The sequence below is a fragment of the Artemia franciscana genome, chromosome 4 (genome assembly GCF_032884065.1).
Source record: "Artemia franciscana chromosome 4, ASM3288406v1, whole genome shotgun sequence".
Lineage (NCBI taxonomy): Eukaryota > Metazoa > Arthropoda > Branchiopoda > Anostraca > Artemiidae > Artemia > Artemia franciscana.
The window spans coordinates 61,064,838-61,079,915 of NC_088866.1; the positions used below are offsets into that span (position 1 = coordinate 61,064,838).

The 15,078-nt window shown below is 36.7% G+C and overlaps 1 protein-coding gene across 3 annotated transcripts in view; it reads left to right on the forward strand.

Annotated features, from left to right (window-relative positions):
• Positions 1-15,078, forward strand: part of LOC136026682 (regulator of nonsense transcripts 2-like) — a 173,421-nt gene that overhangs the window by 67,976 nt on the left and 90,367 nt on the right. The window lies entirely within an intron of this gene.

Here is a 15,078-nt window from a genome sequence, read left to right on the forward strand (position 1 = left end):
AAGGAACAGAAATTACTCCGTATATGAAAGGGGTCTTTCCCCCTCAACAACCCGCTCTTTACGCTAAAGTTTTTTACTGTTTTAAAAAGAAGAGTTAAGAGAAAGAGTCAAACTTTAGCGTAAAGAGCGAGGTGTTGAGAAGGGAACAGCCCCTTTCTTACACAGATTAATTTCTGTTCGTTTTAAGTTTTAATGTCGCTTCCTACTTTCAGTTAAAAAAACTAGTTTGTTTTTATTTAATCAAGTTCAAAAAGGAAAATCGTTAAGAGGTGATTAGAGAGTTGGTACAGCAGCGTGCATATCTGTGTTAGGGTTTTCGCTACGATAAGCTGTCATTAGTGTTTAAATTTTCATTTGGAAAAATAATAAATTCAAAGGAACTGATTAAAGAGTAAAAAAGAAGTGTTTGCCTTTCACTGAAAATAAAATATATTTATAATTTGTTTATTACAGTTACAACTTTGAAAAGGAGGAATGAATATAATAATTGCTTTTCAGAAGGACGGACGGAGCCAGCAAGGTTCACTCTTATTTATAAACTTTGATTTGCATCGAATTACAATATTATTATCTAACACCAGTCCAAAACACCAGCTTCAACTAGCTTTAACTTTGATCAACTCTTAAGCTAATTTTTTGCGATTTGTGAATAATGGTAGCAAAGCCGGCTGTAGTGTCTCTCTCTTGCTCCAATAATTTTTCCTATTTTTGTTCTTGTGTATGATTTTCTAAATCTCAATAGACTTTTACAATGATAGGATGTCTTATCAACTTTAACCTGTTTTATCGTGGAAAGTGTGGTTGATAGTTTAGTTACTTTGTTTATTTATATGAAGTAACGTATTTTCGCCATAATAACAGTAAAAAAATCTTGTCCGTTTGTATTGATTTTCTTTTCCAGAAAGTATTTTAAAATGTTCATTTACTATGGACTCAGCTTCGTTTTTTTATGCAGCGACTGCTGCAACTATAATTGCTATTGTCTGTGACTATGATTGATATTGTCTTTGGCCCCCTGTGTTGCATTTATTTGTACCAGAGTTGTAGTAATTGTTCGAAAGGAAAAGCTTCGTCGCACTCACAATGCTCTTGAGTGTTTTCCGTTGCAAGCATAAATTGGGAAGCCTCCGGCACATAAGATGATTTTAGTAGTTCCAGCGTAGGGCTCTTACATTGATTTTCCATATGCACTTTAGCCTATCTATACTGCATTCATATCTATACTATATGCTATACTGTATACTATCTCATATGATATACTATACTATATGATATGCTTAGTGCGTTTGTTTCTATACTTTCTTGCTGATCCACCTTTTAAGAAAAGATTAAAAAAATTTTTGCAACTATCTCAGAGGAGGAAAAATGTCAGTTATGTGAGTGCTGTGACAGTGTCAGGTTATGGTAGTAATGTCAAATATGCTGCTGTTCTCTATTTTGTGCTACCATCTATAGTTTAGCTTTCCATTGTCATTTTATGCATATTTTACGAGAAGAGTAATTTCTTATGCACCGTACCACTACTCTCCTCCCCCCCCCCGATCGAAATATTCATTAAAATGGTGCGGTAATGACATCAATCAATAATCTATTTTCATAAATTACTAGCTTCTCAAGAAAAAAACCTTGAAGTCATGATTGTATTTTTTTTTAAATTTGCTTTCATTATATACTAGGGCCTTTAAGAATTCCATGGAAGCTATACTTGTGCGAAAAATAGATTAAAGACTTTAATCAATCTCGTAAATGGAATAGAAAAATTATCCCTGGGTGATGTATAACGACTCCCTGTTTTCCGGATGGATTCTAACAAGATAGCAAAATGATTCCTAGATCATTATCTACTATCCCCCGTTAATTAAATCAGGCTCAGAATTCTGAATCTTTTGTTTTGAGACTTGTTGCTTTTCTTCCCTCTATTTGGACCTAATCGTTTTTGGATAATTGAAAGAGGGTGGCATTCCAAATGCGCTGAAATAAGAATTTTTGGAACATTCTGGAAACAATAATCTATGTCATTAAATTGAGATTTTAAAACAAATTGATTGCATGTAATATTATGTAAATATAGAATATTTCTTGAAAATGGACTGATAATGGAGGGATATTTTAATGTAAAAAAGGATTACTAAAATACTTTTATATGACAAATATTAATAATTGAAAAAGCTAAATTTTATGGTTATTCTCCTTGGAATACTGTTTTTCAAGTTTCCGAATTATTTTATATATTTGCTGCCATGAACCAGAAACACGCTTCTTTGTAAAAAATTACATAAAAAAACTAGTTTTTTTAACTGAAAGTAAGGAGCGACATTAAAACTAAAACGAACAGAAATTACTCCGTATATGAAATGGGTTGTCCCCTTCGCAATCCCTCGCTCTTTACGCTAAAACTTTTAATTGTTTTAAAAAGCAGAATTGTGGCAAAGAGTCAAACTTTAGCGTAAAGAGCGAGGGATTGCGGAGGGGACAACCCATTGTCCCGGAGGGGACAATATGAATAATAAATAAAAATTAAAGCGAGTAATGATGAAATATGCAAATCAAGCTTGAAACGAACAAAATCACTAAAAACAAGAGTTAGGGTATCGCCTCCTTCTCTCTCTGTAAAAGTCGAAAACCTACTATGTTATTGGAGCTTTACTGAAAACGAATTATATCAAAAACGTTTTCTTTTGTACTTAACATTGAAAATAAACATTAAAATTATGGTGAACTGATGAGCTTTCAGCAATTAATATCAGTATACATTAGATATTCAGTTTAATTTATTAGTTCTTTCCAAGATTGTTCAAGACGAATATAGTGTCAATACAAACAGTAGATTGGATACAGCCCCCTTCCTTAACTGTAATTAAATAAAAAAAAACAAGTTTTTTAAACTGAAAGTAAGGAGCGATATTAAGACTTAAAATGAACAGAAATTACTCCGTATATGAAAAGGGCTGTTACCTCCTCAACGCCCCGCTCTTTACGCTAAGGTTTGACTCTTTCTCTCCACTCTACTTTTTAAAACAGTGAAAAACTTTAGCGTAAAGAGCGGGGTATTGAGGAGAGAACAGCCCCTTCTTCTAAATATCAAATTTCATTAAGATTCAATCACCCGTTCGTAAGTTAAAAATACCCAATTTTTTTCTATTTTTTTTCGAATTACCGAATTATGCTCCCCCCGAAAAAACTCTTAGACGCTATAGTTTTTTATTGTTTGAAAAAGTAGAGTTGTGACAAAAAGTCAAACTTTAGCGTAAAGAGCGAGGCGTTGAGGAGGTGAAAACCCTTTTCATATACGGAACAATTTCTGTTCGGTTTAAGTTTTATTGTCGTCCCATACTTGCAGTTAAAAAAAACTTGTTTTTTTTATTTATTTAATTCAAGAATAAAAGAAACTCAAAATGAACAGAAAGTAAATAAAAAGTCTTAGCAAAAAACATATAACAAGTGTTAGTATAAATAAATAAATTAATCGTAAAGCGAACAATGCTTAAGTTGAAACCCGAAACGAGCAAAAAGCAACTAAACAATCATAACGATAAAAAATACTACAAGTAATAATATAAATGAATAAATAAATCTTAAAGCGAGTAATGCTTTAATTGAATATGCAAATCAAGCTTAAAACGAAAAAATATTTTGCTATTGAATTATGAATGAAACCAAAACGAACAAAAAGTAAATAAACAATTAATGCAAACAAACATACTATAAATACTAATATAAATGAATAAATAAATTAACTAGTGAAACAAATTCAATGCGTAAATCAAGCTTGAAACGAACAAAAATCACTACAAACAAGAGTTTGGGCATCTCCTCCTTCTCTCACTGTAAAAGTCTAAAACCTACTGCGTCATTGGCGCTTTACTGAAAACAATATGTGTCATGAACAGGAAAGTATAGACATTCTCGTTTTCAATCCTAGAATATAGAATTATTTTCATTTTCAATCCTGTAAGAACTGGAAAAGAAAATATTCGTAGGGTAATTCGTTTCAGTGAAGTGCCAAAGACGCACTAGGCTTTAGGTTTTCAAACAGTTCGTGGTAACGAACTGTAGTAAGGAGTAACCCGGCTCAATAGTAACCGAAACTCTAAAAAAATGAAATCTTGATACCAATAGTTACATTAAAATAATCGCATTTTATTCTGATTTTAAATATATAAGTTTCGTTGGATGGAGTTGACATCCAGTAACACTGGAGAGAGTTGGAGGGGGGAACCGGAAATCTTGGAAAACAATTAGAGTGGACAGATTGGGATGAAACTTGGTGGGAAGAATAAGCACAAGTCCTAGATATATGATTAACGTAAACGGAACGGATCCGCTCACTTTTTTTTTGGGGGGGGGGGCATTTTGGTTAATTCGGACAAATTAGAAAAAATGAGGTATTTTTACATACGAACAGGTGATCGGATCTTAATGAAATTTGGTATTTAGAAGAACCTCGTAACTCAGAGCTCTTATTTTAAATTCTGGACGGGTTCAGTGACATTGGGGGAGTTTTAGGGGGAAACCTAATGACATTGGGGGGGGGGGGCTCATAATTCGGTAATTTGAACAAATTAGAAAAAATGAGGTATTTTTGACTTACGAACAGCTGATTGAATCTTATTGAAATTTGTCTCAGAGCTCCTATTTTATATCTTGACCGGATCCGGTGATTTTGGAGGAAGTTGGAGGAGGAAACCGGAAATCTCGGAAAACGCTTAGAGCGGAGAGACTGGGATGACACTTGGTTGAAAGAATAATTAAAAGTCCTAGATATGTGATCGACATAAAAAGACTTCATTTTATCTCTTTGGGGGAGTTGTGGGGGGGGTAATTCAGAAAAAGTAGAACAAATTTGGTATTTTTAACTTACGAATGGGTTATCGGATCTTAATGAAATTTAATATTTAGAACGGACCTCGTGTGTCAGACCTCTTATTTTAAATCCCGACCGTATCCGGTGATACTGGGGGGAGTTGGAAGGGGAAACCGGAAATTTTGGAAAACGCTTAGAGTGAAGAGATCGGGATGAAACTTGGTGGGAAGAATAAGCATATGTCGTAGATAAGTGATTGACGTAACCAGACTGGATCCGGTTTCTTTGGGGGAGTTTGTTGGGGGTCCAGTGCTTTGGTGAGTTCGGTGCTTCTGGACGTGCTAGGACGATGAAACTTGGAAGGCATGTCATTGATTTGCACAAATTGACTCGATAATAGTCATTTTTCCTGATTCGACCATCTGGGGGGCTGAAGGGACAGGAAAAATTAGAAAATGAGGTATTTTTAACTTAGGAGTGGGTGATCGGATCTTAATGAATTTTGATGTTTAGAAGATCCTCGTGCCTCAGAGCTCTTATTTTAAATTCCAACCGGCATTAAGCCTCTAATTTTCCTTTTAAATCAATCTATTGACTCTTAGAATTTTTTTAGAGCTCATGCCATATGAGCTCTTGGCTCTTCCAACTTCGTCTCAAGTGCCATATGAGCTTTTGGCTCTTGTTTCGCTATGATAGTTTATTTAATTTAAGCTCATTTTGAGTTTGATTTATTCTTTAATAATAATATCTGACTGTTTTGAGTATGAATTTTAACAGGTTTTTGTATCTGCTGATCTCAAGTTTAAAATAGCCTTTACTTTTTTTTAAATTACGTTTTACCTTTACGTTACCTTTACGTTTTTTAAATTAATTTTGTTCTTTTTTTGATTAAAAATTCCTTATTTCAGAGTCAAACTTTTTTTTTCAACGTCGATATTCATCAAAGTATCAGAACTAGTATCGAAGTGACAATATAAAAAAACAATAAAAGAGTAAAGAAAACATCGAAGTAAACAAGGTAGCAAAGTAACAATAAGCAAGTTCTGTGACTCGAGAGCCCTTTTTTCAGGGTTGGGGGGTTCAACCCCGAAGCATAGATATTTGGCCTTTTGACTTTTTTGAACAAAATGAAAATCTCAAAATTTTGACCTGATATCCTTTGAAAAATTGGGGCATGTGCTAGTTGCCCATTGGTCCCTTTTGACTCGTAAAAAGGAACCAAAAGTATCAATTTCCGATCAAATGAGCCCCCTCCAAAGTTAATACGACACCCTTTCCGCAAAAACCTTATATACTAATAACAGTCAACTTACGTAAGTCACAATCCTTGTCCCCGGGGCTATGATTTCTCAACCCCTAAGTTATAGTAATTAAAATGTTGGTCTATTTTGAACAAAACGACTATTCCAAAATTTTGATAAGATGCATTTGGGGAAAAATGGCACAAGGGGGGAGGGGGCTTGTTTCTCTCTGATCACTTTCGATTCCTAAAAGAGACATAAATTTCGATTCTTGGTCGAATAAACTCGCTCCAAACTTTATAAGACCACGCTTTCCATACGAATTTTATGTTTTAACGGGGCTGCTAGTATGCTAGTGTAACTTACAGCCCTCGCCCCCAGGGATGGGGGAATTCAAGTCCAGAACCGTAGCTGTTTGATATTTGGATGATTTTGAACAAAAATCTAACTCAAAATTTTGATTGGAAGAATCTAGGAAAAAAATGGCATGGGGAGGGGCTGCTTACCGTCCGGTTATTCTTGAATTTCAAGAACTGAGCTCATCCCTTCATCCCTTCTATAAGAACCATATATGCCCCCAGAGCATAACTTACAATGCCTGTCCCCGGGCCCTGGGGCTTGTTTCTATCCCAGAGTTTTAATATCTGATGTTTGAACTATTTTTAACAAAATGGTCATCTAAAAATGTTTCGGATGGGTTTAGGGGGGAAGATATGGAGGGGGAGGGCCTAGTTGCCCTACGATCTCTTTAGACGCTGAAAAAGTGAACAAGAACTTTTAATTTCCACTCAAATGGTCCTCTCTGAAGCTTATACTCGCATCACTTCTATCAAAATCATATTTGCCTAAAGGGAATAAATTAAAACACCTGCCCTCGGGCCCTGGGGGTTTGTGTTGATACCGGATTTGTTGTTATGTGACCTTTGAACTATGTTTGACAAAATGGCTAACTCAAAATTTTTATCTGATGCATTTCGCAAAAAAACGTGGGAGGAGGAGGCTAACGGCCTTGCGATTACTTTTGACTCTTTAAAAGTGAACTAGAACTTGGAATTTCCAATCAAATGAGCCCTCTCTGAAGTTTATACGATCATCCCTTCCATAAGAACCATATATGCTCCCAGGGTATGACTTACAACGTCTGCCCCCGGAGCCTGGGGGGATGTGTCGACACCGCTGTTTTGTTATCTAAGGTTTGAACTACTTTAAAAAAAATCGCTATATTAAAATTCTTATCGCATGAGTTTGGACAAAAGGGCGTAGGGGTGGCTAGTTGCCCTTGGATTTGTTTTGACTCTTAAAAAATGAACTAGAACTTTCCCTTTTTAAATAGATGAGCTTTCTCTGAAGTTTTTACTAGCCTCCCTTCCATAAAATATATATACCCCAAGGGCATAGCTTACACCGTCTACCCCCGGAGCCTTGGGGGATGTGTCGACACCGCTGTTTTGTTATCTGATGTTTGAACTACTTTAAAAAAATCGCTATATTAAAATTCTTATCGGATGAGTTTGGGCAAAAGGGCGTGGGGGTCGCTAGTTGCCCTTGGATTTGTTTTGACTCTTAAAAAGTGAACTAGAACTTTCCCTTTTTAAACAAATGAGCCCTCTCTGAAGTTTTTACTAACATCCCTTCCATAAAACATATATACCCCAAGGGCATAGCTTACAATGCCTGACCCGGGCCCTGGGGGGTTGCGTCGACGCAGGAAATTTTGTTATCCGACCCTTTAACTATTTTTAACAAAATAGTTATCGCAAAATTTTTTTGTGATGCATTTGGGAAAAAACAGGTATGAAGGGGGGGATAGTATTAGGAAACGCTTCATAAAACTATCCTATGAGAGTTTTTCTGTAAGATATCTAGCATATCTTCCCAACAGTGGTGATTGTTGCCTCTCTTGCGCTCGGGGCAAAATATCAATTGGCACCCGTTGCCCTCCGATCTTTTGACTCATACAAATGGAACTAAAACTTTCCCTTTTTAAACAAATGAGCCCGCTCTGAATTTTTTTCAAACATCCCTCCAATAGAAACATATATACCCCCAGGGCATAGCTTACAACGCCTGACCCCGGGACCCGGGGGGTCGTGTCGACTCAGGAAATTTCGTTATCTGACCCCTTTAGCTATTTTCAACAAAATCACTGTCTCAAAATTTTATATGATACATTTGGGGGGAAAAGGTGTGGGGGAGAGGCTAGCTGCCCTCTGATCACTTTCGACTCTTAAAAAGTGAACTACAACTTTCAGTTTCCATTCAGATGAGCCGTCTCGGAATTTTATACTAGTATCCCCTGCGTAAGAACCATATATTCCCCCAGGGCATTATTTAAAACGCCTGCCCCTGGACCCTGGGGGCTGTCTCGACATCAGAGTTTTGTTGTCTGACTTGAACTATTTTTTTACAAAATGTATCTCAAATTTGTTTCTGATGCATTTGGGGAAAAGGGCGGAGTGGGGGTCCAGCTGCCCTCCGATCATGTTGACCCTTTCATGACCCGATCATCCTCATATGCCCACAGGGTCTAACTTACCCTTCCTGTCTCGGGCCTTGGGGGTTTTTGTTGACATCGGAGTTTTGTTATCTGACCTTTGGACTATTTTTAACACAATGGCTATCTCAAAATCTTCATCAGATGTATGTGGGGAAAAAGAGCGTGAAGGGGGCTAGTTGCCCTCCGATCTCTTTTGATTCTGAAAAAGTGAACTTGAACTTTTAATTTCCAGTCAAAAGAGCCCTCTCTGAAGTTTATACGAGCATTTCTTCTACAAGAACCATTTTTGCTCCCAGGGCCTAACTTATAACGGCTGCCCCCGTGCCCTGGGGGGTTGTGTCAACCCCAGTGTTTTGTTAGTTTATTTTTGAACTATTCTGAAAAAAATGGCTACCTCTTACTTTTATTGGATTTACTTGGAAAAAAAGAGCGTGGTGGGGGGGGGGGGGGCTAGTTGCCTCCGATCACTTTTCACGCTTAAAAAGGGCACTAGAAGTCTCGATCTCCATTTGAACGAGCTCGGTTTGATGTTTATATGATGACCCCTTCTATATGAAGTTTTTCTAGAAAAAAAGTAAGTAATAAAACTTTGGAGCCGTATGGCCTTTACTATAGGCAGCCCCATTGCGTTGCCTCTGATGTGCTACTCCGTTACTGGTTTACTTGTGATTCCTGTTTCAAACTAACTTGTCCCTTGTCGTATCTGTTGGTGGTCCTTTTTGTTGGTGGCTTTTACTTCAAGTGTTTCTAGAACTACAGCTGTCTTCCTGGTATTTGTAAGGTTTATTGGCCCATTCTCTGTCGAAATGGCTCTTGTAGGTGAATGATTTGGCACTTATTGCTTTTTTGGACAAGTGGTTTGATTAATTTTTTACATGGAAAGCAAAGAACATTCTTATTGTGCACACATTTTACTGAACCTTCACCAATTTCTTGGAAAATCCTATTATGGTGGCACATTCTGGCCTCTGGTGTAAAGTATCGCTGGTGAGATGGGACCAGGTTAGCACTACATCGCTCTTTTTGTGGTGATAGGCTAATATTAGAAGTTATAAAGATCTAAAGGTAGTAGTAGTAGTAGTAATAAACTATTTTTGATAAACTACAAACAAAATCAATCAGTAGCACACTTGCAAGGGCAGTAGCAGTGTCGCTTGCAAGGGGCGCTTCTACCGAAAAAATAACGACACATATAAGGCAAATGTGTTACTTATATGGATCAACTAGAGGCAGCAAAATGCATTTTTTGGGAGTATAGTTATATAGAAAGCAACTCCCTTGAGCTGTTGTGATGATAGGGTTTTTGGAGCTGCTTTTTTATTTTAATTTCCTAACCTGTTTTTGAACAGTTTCTAGTCTAAGCTTATTTGCTGCTATTTTGCTAAGTATATCCTGTTAATTTGCTATATTACTCTTAACCATTTGCTTCCAGCATAGAAAGAGTTAACTGTGAGATGTGTCCCTTTGATTAAATCTTATTTGTATTTATTTAAAAATAATATACCGTTGTCAGATCTCAACTTTTTTTTATAGAATTTGGTTCATGTATAATGACTCCCTATTTTGCGGCTGGAATCCACAAGGATAACAAAATAGTTCCTAGATCATTTCCTGTCATCCTTTTTTAATTAAATTTGGCTCAGTCTGATGAACCTTTTCTTTCGAGACTTGTTGCTTTTCTTCTGTTCATCAGGACTTAATTGTTCTTGGCTAATTTAGACTAAGCTATATGCCAGCTGTACCGTCAGAGGGATATAAAGAATTTCTTAGAAAAATCCTTTTTGTAATTAAAACAGAAAATGGGATATACACCGATTAGTCTTCTGTTTTTTTAATTTGTTTAGCTATTTATGCATACACCACGGGGCAATTCTGTACGGCCTTCAAAGTATGTAAGTTAACTCAGCCTTCTGACTTACTTTTATTGGTTCAAAAGTAGGTGAAGATTTGGCCAATGCCCCCTCTAAAACATGAAATGTTATGACAGGCCCCATGTCATAACTCGTTATAAAGGGCAGGATATTTAAAATATCAGATTGAGTAGTTTCAGATCTATCCATTCACCGAACCGGAATTAAGATATTACTCAGAATTTTTCTAAAGGGATTGATCTACATTTGGTTAGAAATAAAGAAAATTCTCATTTTTTCAATGATCTTCCACCAACTTTCTTCCACTGAACATATTCTTCAGGCTAACTCTTAGTTTTCTTGCGGAAGGCCGTATCCAGGACTTTTGTTCGGGAGGGGGGGGGTACGAAAAGCTTTAAAAAGATATCAAAACTTGTATATATGCATTTTTGTTACATTTTCACGAATCAGAAAAATATTTCGAGGGCAGGGGCTCAATTCTCCTATCCCCCCTGGACACGGTCTTGATCCAGCGATAGCAGAATTTTCATACTATGTTGACAACTTAAAAACGTAGGACTGCTTCCAAAAACTTGCACAGGGGCCATTAAAATGACAACAACAGTAAGTTGAGGATTTAATTATATTTGCTAATATGATTTTTCTGTTGACAATTAAATTTTCCTCTGAATGACAATACCAAAATAAATGAACTTTATCAAGCCAGGTGTTCCAATTGCTGGTGGTTTCAGTTTTTAGAGCTTTGAAGTCTGTCCCTTAAGCTTCGGTCTTTTTTTTTTGGCACTTGGTATCTACCAAGTGACATATAGTGATCGAAAATTTTGTCGGTCGGTCAGTCTGTCAGTCTGTCCTGGTTTTGCTAGTTTAGGCACTTCCATGGAAGCTAGGACGACGAAATTTGGCAGACATACCAGGAACCAGACTAGATTAAATTAGAAATTGTCGTTTTCCCGATTCGACCCTCTGGAGGGGAGTGGGGTGACGGCTAAATCGGAAAAATTAGAAAAAATGAGGTATTTTTAAATTACGAACGGGTGATCGGATCTTAATCAAATTTGATGTTTGGAAGGATATCGTGTCTCATAGCTCTTTTTTTCAATCACGACCAGATCCGGTGATATTGGGGGGAGTTGGGGGGAGGGACCTAAAATCTTGAAAAACGCTTAGAGTGGAGGGATCGGGATGAAACTTGGTGGAAAAAAATAAGCACAAGTCCTAGATACGGGATTGATATAACCGGAAAGGATCTGATCTCTTTAAGGGAGTTGGAGGGGAGGGCTAATTCTAAAAAATTAGAAAAATGAGGTATTTTTGACTTACGAAAGAGTGATCGTATCTTAATGAAATTTCATATTTAGAAGGACCTCAAAACTCAGATCTCTTATTTTAAATCTCGACCGGATCCAGTGTTATTAGGGGGGAGGGGGTGGAAATCTTGGAAAACGCTTAAAGCGGAGAAATCAGGATGAAACTAGGTGGAAAGAATAAGCCCAAGTCCAAGATAGGTGACTGACATAACCAAACCAGATCTGCTCACTTTGGTGGAGTTGGGGGAGGGGGGGGGGGAGTAATTCGGAAAAATTGGAAAAAACTAGGTATTAGTAACTCGCGAACGGGTAATCAGATCTTAATGAAATTTGATATCTAGAAGCATCTTGTGCTTTAAAACTCTCATTTTAAATCTCGACCAGATCCGGTGACATTGAAGGGAGTTTGAGGGGGAAACCGAAATTCTTGGAAAACGTTAAAATCGAGGTGTCTTACGAATGAGTGATCAAATCTTAATGACATTTAATATATAGAAGAATCTAACGTCTCAGATGCTCCATTTTCAATTCGAATCGGATCCGGGGACAAAAAGGTGTTGGAGGGGGAAAACAGAAATCTCGGAAACCGGAGATCTTAGAAAACCCTTAGAGTAGAGAGATCGGGATGATACTTGACGAGAAGAATAAGCACAAGTTATAGATACGACATTGACATAATTGGTACGGATCCGTTCTCTTTGAGGGAGCTGAGGGTTGTTAATTTGGAAAAATCTGAAAAATTTAGGTATTTTTAATTTAAGAACGGGTGACCGTATCTTAATGAGATTTAATATTTAGAAGGAACTCCTGTCTCAGAGCTCTTATTACAAATTCCAACCAGATCTTTTGACATTGGGGGGAGTTGGGAGGGGGAAACCTAAAATCTTGGAAAATACTTAGAGTGGAGGGATTGGGATGAAACTTGGTGGAAAAAATAAGCACAAGTCCTAGATACGTGATTAACATAACTGGAACGGATCCGCTCTCTTCGGAGGAGTTGGGGGGGGGTGAGGGCTAATTTTGAAAAATTAGAAAAAATGAGGTATTTTTAACTTACGAAGGAGTGATCGGATCTTAATGAAATTTCATATTTAGAAGGACCTTGTAACTAAGATATCTTATTTTAAATCTTGACCGGATCCAGTGTTATTGAGGGGGACCGGAAGTCTTGGAAAACGTTTGAAGTAGAGAGATCAGGATGAAACTTGGTAGGAAGAACAAGCACAAGTTCAAGATACGTGACGGAAATAATCGGACCGGATTTGCTCTCTTTCATTTAGTTGGGGGGGGGGGGGGGAATGGTAATTCGGAAACATTAGAAATATGAGGTATATGTAACTTACGAACTGGTGATCAGATCTTAATGAAATTTAATATTTAGAAGGATCTTGTGGTTTAGAAGTCTCATTTTAAATCTCGACCAGATCCGGCGACATTGGGGGAGTTGGAGGGGGAAGCCGGAATTCTTGGAAAACGTGAAAATCGAGGTATCTTACGAAAGGGTGATCGGATCTTAATGGAACTTGATACATAGAAGAATCTTATGTCTTAGTTGCTCCATTTTCAATTCGAATCGGATCCGGGGACATAAGAGGGTTGGAGGGGGGAACAGAAATCTTGGAAAACGCTTAGATTGGAGAGATCGGGATGAAACTTGAAGGGAAGAATAAGCGCAAGTCATAGATACGTGATCGACATAATTGGAACGGATCCGTTCTCTTTGGGGGAGCTGGGGGTTGTTAATTTGGAAAAATTAGAAAAACTGAGGTATTTTTAACGTAAGAACGGATTATAGGGTCTTAATAAAATTTGATATATTGAAGGATTACATGTCTCAGAGCTCTTATTTTAAATCTCGACCGGATACGGTGACATTTTGGGGAGTAGGAGGGGAATACCTAAATCTTGGGAAACGCTTAGAGTGGAGGGATTGGGATGAAACTTGGTGGATAGGATAAGTAAATTTCGAAGATACGTGATTGACGTAACCGGAATGAATCCGCACTTTTTGGGGAGTAAGGGGGGATTCCAGTGCTTTGGCGAGTTCGGTGCTTCTGGACGTGCTAGGACGATGAAAATTGGTAGGCGTGTCAGGGAGCTGCATAAATTGACTTGATAAAGTCGTTTATCCGATTCGACCATCTGGGGACTGAAGAGAGAAGAAAAATTAGGAAAAAATGAGGTATTTTTAACTTACGAGTGGGAGATCGGATCTTAATGAAAATTAACATTTAGAAGGAACTCATGTCTCAGAGCTTTTATTTTGATTCCCAACCGGCATTAATCCTCTGATTCTCCTTTTAAATTAATCTATTGATTCTTAGAATTTTGCTAGAGCTTATACCATATGAGCTTTTGGCTCTTGGCTCCTCCGACCACGTCACAAGTACCATGTGAGCTCTTAGCTCTTGTCTCTTTTTTTCTCTTTGGAAAATGCTTTACTTTGATACTGCTTTTAAGTAACTTGAAAAGGTACCATCAAATAATGTTCAAATGTTTGTAGAGAGGGGTCAAAAATTGATCAAAAATAAGAAATTTGTATTTTTGTACCTTGTTTATAATACTTTTTATGTGGATTTTTTAATTTAAACAAAAATGAGAAGCAAATTTCAATACTTTAATTTGGTAGATGCATTTAACCCTTGGACAGCAAAAAAATATGCCACTAACTTGCATATTATGCTTAAGTAATTAATTGTACATTCATGATAATGCTAATAAAACCTTATGAACCATAACCATCTATTTTGTAATTTATTTGTTTATAAAGTTTGGTCAGTTTCAAAAGAATGGGTACTTGTCATAAAATGGACTTTATCTGAAACTTAGCAGATTTTGGTTAAATAGTGTGAATATTTTTGTCGATTTTTTTCTTTAATTTATAAATTTTCTGTTCTTTCACGAAGGTATTCTCTTTTCTGAATTTAATTAAACCCAACCGAAGTTTTACTGAAAGTTGAATCCGGAAGCAGAAAAAAGATATTAACTTATATGATATATACCGTATACCCAAAATTTGGTATAAATAATATAAAAAAAGAGTTTATTTAATATACTACTATTACTAAAAAGCTAGAACATAACAATATTTGCCATTTTTTAAGTCTTGCTAAAACTTTCCAATTGTGAGAGGAGCGTCAGCAAATACATGTTTTATCTTGTGCTGGCTCGAGCGTTTTAGAGTTGATTTGAGGTAGTGACACTGGTGACAGTGAAGAAAAATGCTTTGCTGAAAAAGCAAAAAAAGGCAAAAAAACATAAACATCAACAAAACTATGCCATGGTAAGTGTATAAAACAATTATCAATTTTTGCTCCTTTTTTTGCCAGATTGCTAAAATACCTATCTTTGAGAAATG